The sequence below is a fragment of the Arachis stenosperma genome, chromosome 5, assembly GCF_014773155.1.
Source record: "Arachis stenosperma cultivar V10309 chromosome 5, arast.V10309.gnm1.PFL2, whole genome shotgun sequence".
NCBI lineage: Eukaryota > Viridiplantae > Streptophyta > Magnoliopsida > Fabales > Fabaceae > Arachis > Arachis stenosperma.
This window is the reverse complement of record NC_080381.1, coordinates 48,526,472-48,537,056: the sequence shown is the minus strand read 5'-3', so window position 1 is coordinate 48,537,056 and position 10,585 is coordinate 48,526,472. Positions and strand designations below refer to the sequence as shown.

At 40.0% G+C, this 10,585-nt stretch overlaps 1 non-coding gene across 1 annotated transcript; it reads right to left on the bottom strand.

Annotated features, from left to right (window-relative positions):
• Window positions 1-1,885: 1,885 nt before the first annotated feature.
• LOC130984069 (small nucleolar RNA R71) lies at window positions 1,886-1,993 on the bottom strand. Its single transcript, XR_009088027.1, has one exon. It is a non-coding gene; the product is annotated as a small nucleolar RNA R71 (small nucleolar RNA).
• Between the last annotated feature and the right edge of the window lie 8,592 nt (window positions 1,994-10,585).

The following is a 10,585-nucleotide window of genomic DNA, read 5'->3' as shown; positions in this document are numbered from 1 at the left end:
TTCTTTGGAAGCTTGGCTGGCTGTGAAGCCATGTCTAATTCCTGGACCGGAGTCTTAGACTAGCATTGCACTGATTCCTGGAATTCTCATTAAGAATTTTGATACCTTCTTTTTCCACTTAATTTTCGAAAAACACAAAAAAATTAAAAAAATTAAAAAAATCATAAAATTCAAAAATATTTCTTGTTTGAGTCTAGTGTCTCATCCTAAGATTGGTGTCAATTGCATGCATTCATATGTCTTAGTGATCTTCAGATGTTCTGATGATTCACTTGCTCTGATCTTTGAATTCTATTGACTTGAGTATTTTGTGTCTCATATGCATTTTCAGTTCATTAGTGTCAGTAGTATACAAACTGCTAAGTTTGGTGTCTTGCATGCATTGTTACTTAATTCTTGTTGCATTTTAATTATTAAAAAATCCAAAAATATTTTTAATTTGTATTTTCAAGTCAATGATACAAGGGATTGAAGATTCAGAACACACTGCAGAGGAATTATACAGAAAAAGCTGAGCATTCAAAAATGCCCAGTGAAGAAGGCAGACTGGCGTTTAAACGCCAGCCAGGGCACTGGTTGGGCGTTTAACGCCCAAAGAGGTAGCATTTTGGGCGTTAAACGCCAGAATGTATACCATTCTGGGCGTTTAACGCCAGGATGATGCTAGGGGGAAGATTTTGTTTTCAAATCAATTTTTTTCAAGTTTTTCAAAATCAAATCTTTTTCAAATCAAATCTTTTCACTCAAATGTTTTCAAAATTAATTTCTTTCCTTTCAAAGATACTTACTAACAATTAATGATTTGATTGAACATTTTTGCCTTTTCTGTTAAGGAAGGTTTTATGTTTGAATCATATCTTTTCTTGTTAGGCAAGTCACTAATTTTCCAAATCAAATCTTTTAAATAATTTTCAAAACATATCTTTTAAAATGGTTTTCAAATCATATCTTCTCAATCACATCTCTTTAAGACAATAACCTTTCAATCATATTTTTTTATCATATCTTTTTCAAATTAGTTTTCAATCAAATTTTTAGTTCTAATTTCAAAATCTTTTTCAAAAATCACTTGATTTCTCTTCCACTTTCATTTTCGAAAATTATCAATCAAATTTTCAAAATGTTTTCAAATCTTTTAATTGAATTTTCGAAAATCCTCTTCCCTCCTTCTCACATCCTTCTATTTATGGAGTACCACTCCTTCTAAATGCACAATTCGAACCTTATCTAATTAAAGTTCGAATTCTTCTTCTCCTTCTTCTTTCCATTTCTCTTTTCCTCTGACATTTCAAGGAATCTCTATACTGTGACATAGAGGATTCCACATTTTCTTTTTCTTCTCTTTCATATGAGCAGGAGCAGAGACAAAGACATTCTTGTTGAAGCTGATCCTGAACCCGAAAGGACCTTGAAGAGAAAGCTAAGAGAAGCCAAAGCACAACTCTTTAGAGGACCTGACCGAATTCTTCAAAGAAGAAGAACCCATGGCAGCCGAAAACACAACAATGCCAACAATGCAAGGAAGGTGCTGGGTGACTTTACTGCACCTACTCCCGACTTCTATGGGAGAAGCATCTCTATCCCTGCCATTGGAGCAAACAACTTTGAGCTTAAGCCTCAATTAGTTTCTCTAATGCAACAGAATTGCAAGTTCCATGGACTTCCAATGGAAGATCCTCATCAGTTTTAGCTGAATTCTTGCAATCTGTGACACAGTCAAGACTAATGGGGTAGACTCTGAAGTCTATAGACTGATGCTATTCCCTTTTGCTGTAAGAGACAGAGCTAGAATATGGTTGGATTCTCAACCTAAAGAAAGCCTGGACTCTTGGGAAAAGCTAGTCAATGCCTTCTTGGCAAAGTTCTTTCCACACAAAGATGGAGTAAGCTTAGAGTGGAAGTCCAAACCTTCAGACAGAAGGATGGAGAATCCCTCTATGAAGCTTGGGAAAGATACAAACAATTAATCAGAAGATGTCCTTCAGACATGCTTTCTGAATGGAGCATCATAGGTATTTTCTATGATGGTCTCTCTGAACTATCTAAGATGTCCTTGGATAGCTCTGCTGGAGGATCTCTTCATCTGAAGAAGACGCCTGCAGAAGCTCAAGAATTGATTGAAATGGTTGCAAATAACCAATTCATGTACACTTCTGAAAGGAATCCTGTGAACAATGGGACTAGTCAGAAGAAAGGAGTTCTTGAGATTGACACTCTGAATGCCATATTGGCTCAGAACAAGATATTGACTCAACAAGTCAATTTGATTTCTCAAAGTCTGTCTGGAATGCAAAATGCACCAAACAGTAAAGGATGCTTCATCTGAGGAAGAAGCTTATGATCCTGAGAACCCTTCCATGGAAGAGGTGAATTACCTAGGAGAACCCTATGGAAATACTACAATTCTTCATGGAGAAATCACCCAAATCTCTCATGGAAGAATCAAGAGAGACCTCAACAAGGTTTCAATAACAATAATGGTGGAAGAAACAGGTTTAGCAATGGCAAGCCTTTTCCATCATCTTCTCAGCAACAGACAGAGAGTTCTAAGCAGAATACTTCTGACTTAGCAACAATGGTCTCTGATCTAATAAAGACCACTCAAAGTTTCATGAATGAAACAAGGTCCTCCATCAGAAATTTGGAAGGACAAGTGGGTCAGCTGAGCAAGAAAGTTACTGAACTCCCTCCTAGTACTCTCCCAAGTAATACAGAAGAAAATCCAAAAGGAGAGTGCAAGGCCATCAACATGGCCGAATATGGAGAGGAAAGAGAGGAAGAAGACGCCACTGAGAAAGACCCCAGTGGGCGTGCACCACTCTCCTCTGAGTTCCTCAATGAGGAACCTTGGGAATCCGAGGCTCAAAATGAGACCATAGAGATTCCATTGGACTTACTTCTGCCATTCATGAGCTCTGATGAGTATTCTTCCTCTGAAGAGGATGAGTATGTTACTGAAGAGCAAGTTGCTAAATACCTTGGAGCAATCATGAAACTAAATGACAAGTTATTTGGAAATGAGACTTGGGAGGATGAACCTCCCTTGCTCACCAAAGAACTGGATGACTTGTCTAGGCAGAAACTGCCTCAAAAGAGGCAGGATCCTGGGAAGTTTTCTATACCTTGTACCATAGGCACCATGACCTTCAAGAAGGCCTTGTGTGACTTAGGGTCAAGTGTGAACCTCATGCCCCTCTCTGTAATGGAGAAATTAGGGATCTTAGAGGTGCAAGCTGCAAGAATCTCATTAGAGATGGCAGACAACTCAAGAAAACAAGCCCATGGACTTGTAGAGGATGTTCTGGTTAAAGTTGAAGACCAGTACATTCCTACTGATTTCATAATCCTAGAGACTGGGAAGTGCATGGATGAATCCATCATCCTTGGCAGACCCTTCCTAGCCACAGCAAAGGCTGTGATTGATGTTGACAGAGGAGAGTTAATCATTCAAGTGAATGAAAATCCTTGGTGTTTAAGGCCCAAGGATATCCCTCTGTCATCATGGAGAGGAAGCATGAAGAGCTCCTCTCAAAACAGAGCCAAACAGAGCCCCCACAGTCAAACTCTAAGTTTGGTGTTGGGAGGCTACAACCAAACTCTAAGTTTGGTGTTGAAACCCCACATTCAAACTCTAAGTTTGGTGTTGGGAGGTTTCAACACGGTTCTGAGCATTTCTGAGGCTCCATGAGAGCCCTCTGTCAAGCTAATGACATTAAAGAAGCGCTTGTTGGGAGGCAACCCAATGTTTTATAATTAATTATTTTCTTTTGTTATTTATCTTTTTTGTAGGTTGATGATCATAAGAAGTCACAAAAACAATGAAAAAAGCAAAAACAGAATGAAAAACAGGAAGAAAACAGCACACCCTGGAGGAGAAGAAACTGGCGTTCAAACGCCAGTAATGCTAGCTGTTGGGCGTTTAACGCCCAGTCTGGCACCATTCTGGGCGTTTAACGCCAGAAAGGGGCACCAGACTGGCGTTAAACGCCAGTAAAGGGCAACAACCTGGCGTTAAACGCCAGGAATGGGCACCAGCCCGGCGTTTAACGCCAGAAATGGCTCAAAACGTGATTTTGAGCAACATTTAGTGCAGGGATGACTTTTCCTTGACACTACAGGATCTGTGGACCCCACAGACCCTACCATCACTCTCTCTCTTCCCCCATTCACCAATCACCTCAACACCTCTTCCCCAAAAACCCCTCACCTATCAAATCCCATCTTTCTCTTCACCACTCACATCCATCCTTCATAAACCCCACCAACCTCACCCTTCAAATTCAAACCACTTTCCCTCCCAAACCCACCCATAATGGCCGAACCTTTACCCCCCTCTCTCCTATAAATACCCTTCTTCAACTCTTCATTTTCACACAACCTAAACCCCCTTTCTTACCCTTCTTGGCCGAACACACTACCATCTCCCTTCTTCCTCATTTCTTCTTCTTCTACTCTCTTCTTCTTCTTTTGCTCGAGGACGAGCAAACATTTTAAGTTTGGTGTGGTAAAAGCATTGCTTTTTGTTTTCCATAACCATTTATGGCATCCAAGGCCGGAGAAACCTCTAAAAAGAGGAAAGGGAAGGCAAAAGCTTCCACCTCCGAGTCATGGGAGATGGATAGATTCCTCTCAAGGGTGCATCAAGACCACTTCTATGAAGTTGTGGCCTTGAAGAAGGTGATCTCCGAGGTCTCCTTTTCACTCAAAAAGGGTGAATATCCGGAGATCCGCCATGAGATCCGAAGAAGAGGTTGGGAAGTTCTTACCAACCCCATTCAACAAGTCGAAATCTTGATGGTTCAAGAGTTCTATGCCAATGCATGGATCACAAAGAACCATGACCAAAGTGTGAACCCGAATCCAAAGAATTATCTCACTATGGTTCGGGGGAAATACTTGGATTTTAGTCCGGAGAGTGTGAGGGTGGCGTTCAACTTGCCTATGATGCAAGGAGATGAGCATCCTTACACTAGAAGGGTCAACTTTGATCAAAGGTTGGACCAAGTCCTCACAGTCATATGTGAAGAGGGCGCACAATGGAAGCAAGATTCAAGAGGAAAGCCGGTCCAATTGAGAAGGCATGACCTCAAGCCCGTGGCTAGAGGATGGTTAGAGTTCATACAACGCTCAATCATCCCCACTAGCAACCGGTCCGAAGTTACCATAGACCGGCCATCATGATCCATAGTATCATGATTGGAGAAGAAATAGAGGTTCATGAGGTTATAGCCCAAGAACTCTATAAGGTGGCGGACAAGACCTCCACCTTGGCAAGGTTAGCCTTTTCTCATCTCATTTGTCACCTCTGTTATTCAATTGGAGTTGACATAGAGGGAGACATTCCCATTGATGAGGACAAGCCCATCACCAGAAAAGGATGGAGTACACAAGAGATCTCACTCATCATGAGATCCCTGAGATTCCTCAAGGGATGAATTTTCCTCCACAAAACTATTGGGAGCAACTAAACACCTCCCTAGGAGAACTAAGTTCCAACATGGGACAACTGAGGGTGGAGCATCAAGAACACTCCATCATCCTTCATGAAATTAGAGAAGATCAAGAATCATGAGGGAGGAGCAACAAAGACAAGGAAGAGACATTGAGGAGCTCAAGCACTCCATAGGATCTTCAAGAGCAAGAAAGAGCCGCCATCACTAAGGTGGACCCGTTCTTTGATTTCCTTGTTATTGTTCTTCTGTTTTTCGAATTTTAATGCTCATGTTTATCCATGTTTGTGTCTTATGATCATTAGTGTCTTGGTGTCTATGCCTTAAAGTTATGAATGTCCTATGAATCCATCACCTTTCTTCAATAAAAACGTGCCTAATTGATAAAAGAAAGAATTGCATGAATTTTGAATTTTATAATAGTTTTAATTATTTTGATGTGGTGGCAATATTTTTGTTCTCTGAATGTATGCTTAAACAGTGCATATGTCTTTTGAATTTGTGGTTCATGGATGTTGGCTCTTGAAAGAATGATGAAAAAGGAGACATGTTACTGAGGATCTGAAAAATCAATAAAATGATTCTTGAAGCAAGAAAAAGCATTTCAAAAAAAAAACCGAAAAAAAAAAGAGAAAGGAATAAGAGTTGTGATCCAAGGCAATAAGAGTGTGCTTAAGAACCCTGGACACCTCTAATTGGGGACTTTAGCAAAGCTGAGTCACAATCTGAAAAGGTTCACCCAATTATGTGTCTGTGGCATGTATGTATCCGGTGGTAATACTGGAAGACAGAGTGCTTTGGGCCACAGCCAAGACTCAATAAATAGCTATGTTCAAGAATCATCATACTTTACTAAGAGAATCATTAACACTATCTGGATTCTAAGTTCCTAAAGAAGCCAACCATTCTGGATTTCAAAGGATAGAGTGAGATGCCAAAACTGTTCGGAGGCAAAAAGTTAAAAGCCCCGCTCATCTGATTAATACTGATCTTCACAGATGTTTTTGGAATTCATTGCATATTCTCTTCTTTTTATCTTATTTGATTTTCAGTTGCTTGAGGACAAGCAACAATTTAAGTTTGGTGTTGTGATGAGCGGATAATTTGTATACTTTTTGGCATTGTTTTTAGTATGTTTTTGATATGATATAGTTAGTTTTTAGTATATTTTTATAGTTTTTAATTAAATTCACTTTTCTGGACTTTACTATGAGTTTGTGTGTTTTTCTGTGATTTCAGGTATTTTCTGGCTGAAATTGAGGGACCTGAGCAAAAATCTGATTCTGAGACCAAAAAGGACTGCAGATGCTGTTGGATTCTGACCTCCCTGCATTCGAAGCGGATTTTCTGGAGCTACAGAAGCCCAATTGGCGCGCTCTCAACGGCGTTGGAAAGTAGACATCCTGGGCTTTCCAGCAATATAATAGTCCATACTTTGTCCAAGATTTGATGGCCCAAACCGGCGTTCAAAGTCACCTCAAGGAATCCCAGCGTTAAACGCTGGAACTGGCACCCAAATGGGAGTTAAACGCCCAAACTGGCACCAAAGCTGGCGTTTAACTCCAAGAAGAGTCTCTACACGAAATTGCTTCATTGCTCAGCCCAAGCACACACCAAGTGGGCCCGGAAGAGGATTTTTATGTCATTTACTCATTTCTGTACACCCTAGGCTACTAGTTTCTTATAAGTAGGACCTTTTACTATTGTATAAAAATCTTTTGATCACTTTTAGATCTCTAGATCATCTTTGGACATTTTAGTTCTTAGATCATTGGGAGGCTGGCCATTCGGCCATGCCTAGACCTTATGCTTATGTATTTTCAACGGTGGAGTTTCTACACACCATAGATTAAGGTGTGGAGCTCTGCTGTACCTCGAGTATTAATGCAATTACTATTGTTCTTTCATTCAAATTCCGCTTGTTCTTTATCCAAGATATCACTTGTTCTTCAACATGATGAAGGTGATGATTGACGCCCATCACCATTCTCACTCATGAACAAAGTGACTGACAACCACTCTTGTTCTACAAGCATTTGAGGCTTGGTGAATATCTCTTGGATTCCTGATTGCACGATGCATGGTTGATCGCCTGACAACCGAGTGCTCGCCTGACAAACGAGCCAACCATTCCGTGAGATCAGAGTCTTCGTGGTATAGGCAAGAACTGATGGCAGCATTGACAAACCCCAATTTGACGGTTTGTTTTGTATTGAATTTAGAGCATCTTGATAGCCTTTTGTCACATTTAGCCTAGGAATTAGCATGATTTCGTAATCTCTCCCGTATTTGTGCTTAAGTGTAAAAACATGCTTTTAAACCTTATTTTGATGAATTCTAAGTTTCTCTTTGATTCCATAAGATGCCTTGATGTTTGTTAGTAATCTCAGGATGAAATAGGCTAGGCATGGATCAAAGGAAGTAAGGAAGGAAGCATACAAGTGGAGAGAAGCATAAAAAGTCAAAGAAGCAAAGTCATCCAAGCACGCGCACGCGCGCAAGGCGCTCGCGTGCACATTGCGAAGCAGGCCAAGGACGCGCACGCGTACCATGCGCGCACGCGCCGATGATGGCACATGACCTCATTAAGGCAACACGTGCCTGGCGATTTTGGGAAGGTTTCAGCAACCAACTTTGGCGCCAAAATGCATATAAGAGCCAAGGATTGAAGGGGAATGACATGACATTAACACATTCACATCCATAGACTAATTGTAGATCATTAGGTAGATATTTTTAGTTAGTTACATTTGTAGAGAGAGAAACTCCAACTTCTCTCTAGGATTCATCTTCATCCTCTCAATTCTCAACCATTCCTTGGTGAGATCTATTACAACACTCAATTTACTTTGTTCATGTTGTAGATCATCTTCTCCAATCTCAATTAGTGTTTGTAATTGTTCAATTCTTGTGGATCTTAGAATTAGCTTTGTTGTTTTGAATTCTATTGATTCAATAAAGATCTCATTTTCATTGTTGTTCATTGTTGATTGTTGTTTTCTCTTGTGTTGAATTGCTTTAATTCTAAATCTCTCCTCAATTTTACTATGTCTTTCATTCTTGCTCTCCAAGTGTTTGAGAAAATGCCAACTTTAGATATGGAGTAGTATTACCTCACTTGGCCTAGTGGTTGAGTCATTGGAGACACTTGAATAATGGATGTCAATTGTTGATTAGGAATTGAGGATTGCTAATTGACTTAGAGTGCACTAAAGCTAGACTTCCCTAGGGTAAGACTAGGACTTGTGACTTGAGTTAATTACTTTTACTTGACTTTCCTCTATAATTAGGGGTTAACTAAGTGAAGCAATACTCCTTTGTTATCACAATTGAAGGAAGCTATAGTGATGGGACTTCCAATGTTCAACCTTGGCCAAGGCTTTTAATATTGATTGATTGTTGTTTTCTTTTATTCACACTTTTATGCCACACTCTTCAAATCACAAAAGACCACTTAACCAATACATGCATCCTTGTAGCATTCCTAGGGAAGAACGACTCGGGACTAATACTCTCGATTATAGATTGTAGATTTGTTTGATGAATGGATTTTGCGTCGGTTTAGACTATACTACGATTGACTACTTAATAAATTCTATACCGTCAAAAATTCATTTGTCAAAATGGCGCCGTTGCCGGGGAATGCGCATAAGTGCCATGTTTTTGGTTAATGTAAATATGTGAATATTGTGAATATATTTTTCTTTTGTTTGTTCGGTAGTTTTTGTTAGTTTTAGATCTCTAGTTCTGTTTCTATTTGCCACTATGAATTCTCGTCCTTGTGGTTTTGGATATGACTATGACTACTTTGTAGGTGATGAAAACTTGAATGATGGCTCACATTATGGGATAGACGAATTCTCAGGAAGGGAGCCATATCCATATGAGCAATCACCATGGCAATCTTCCCCCTCAAGTTACTATGATGGTAGTCCCTCCTATAATGCATATCATTCCTATGGATATGATGATTCTTATCATGGTTATACCTCTCAACCACCACCATTCTATGCACCATATTCTCAACCCACATCTTATTCCCACCAATTGCCTACATATGATCCAAATCTATATTCCCCCTATGCATACCCTTGTGACGATTACGAACAAGCAACCCTTGAATCACCACCACTCCAACACTTTTACCCTCCAACCCAAGTCCCCGTGGATGATGCACTTGGTATCATTCTTCAAGAGCAAGAAGAGCTCCAAACCACCTTCATTAGTTTCACCTCTACCCTCCAAGAATTTACGTCCCGTATATATAACCAAAATGGCTTCCCACCTCAAAGCTTTGATGAATCTTCTTTCCAACCATACTATGATTTCTCCTCTCCGCCACAAACCTCCATGGAAGCATATCAATGTCCATTAATCCAAGAGCAATGTGATCCTACTTATGTTAGTAAAGCGGAACAAGAATTAACGGATCGCTTCAAGGAAGAAATGGATCAACTTCAAGCAACCATCCGTCAAAAGATAGATTCTTGGGATTCATATCACAAGCGAAATGAGTTCACGGATGATTGTGAGAAAGCAACCGAAGAGGGAGGTATGAGAGAGACTTTAGAGTCTCAAGTTGAGCACAAAGAAATGGAGTGTGTGTTGCAACAAGCGGAGGAAATGAAGGTTGTTGAAGATAAAGAAGTGGAAGAAGACCTAGAGGAGGTTGAACAAGAAGAAAGCTCCATCAACGAAAACAACTCTACATCAAGTGACAATGGTGATCTTGTTGAAGCTTCCCCCTTCGAATGTGAAGCCAATGTTGAGGAGGGTGCGCAACCTCCAACACATGACTTGATCAATAATAAAGGTTTGAAGGAAGTTAGCAAACAACAAGAATTTAAAGAAAGTTATCAAAAGATGGAAATCATCATGGAGGAGCCAAAGGAAGTGGAACCTACAATGTCAAGACCATTGGATATCTTCATTGCTAAGTCGCCGTCCCAATCACAAATTGAGTGGGTAATCATCTCATCCTTTAATTTTCTTGGCCCATATCAATATGCATTGCTAGAAACGGACGGTCAACTTAGAGCTCTTTGTGGGCTAGAGAGTAAGAACGGATTAGATGTCGGTGGACAATTTGAATCAAGGTGCATAAAGGATGGAATATCAAACTTTGAGTCTCAAAG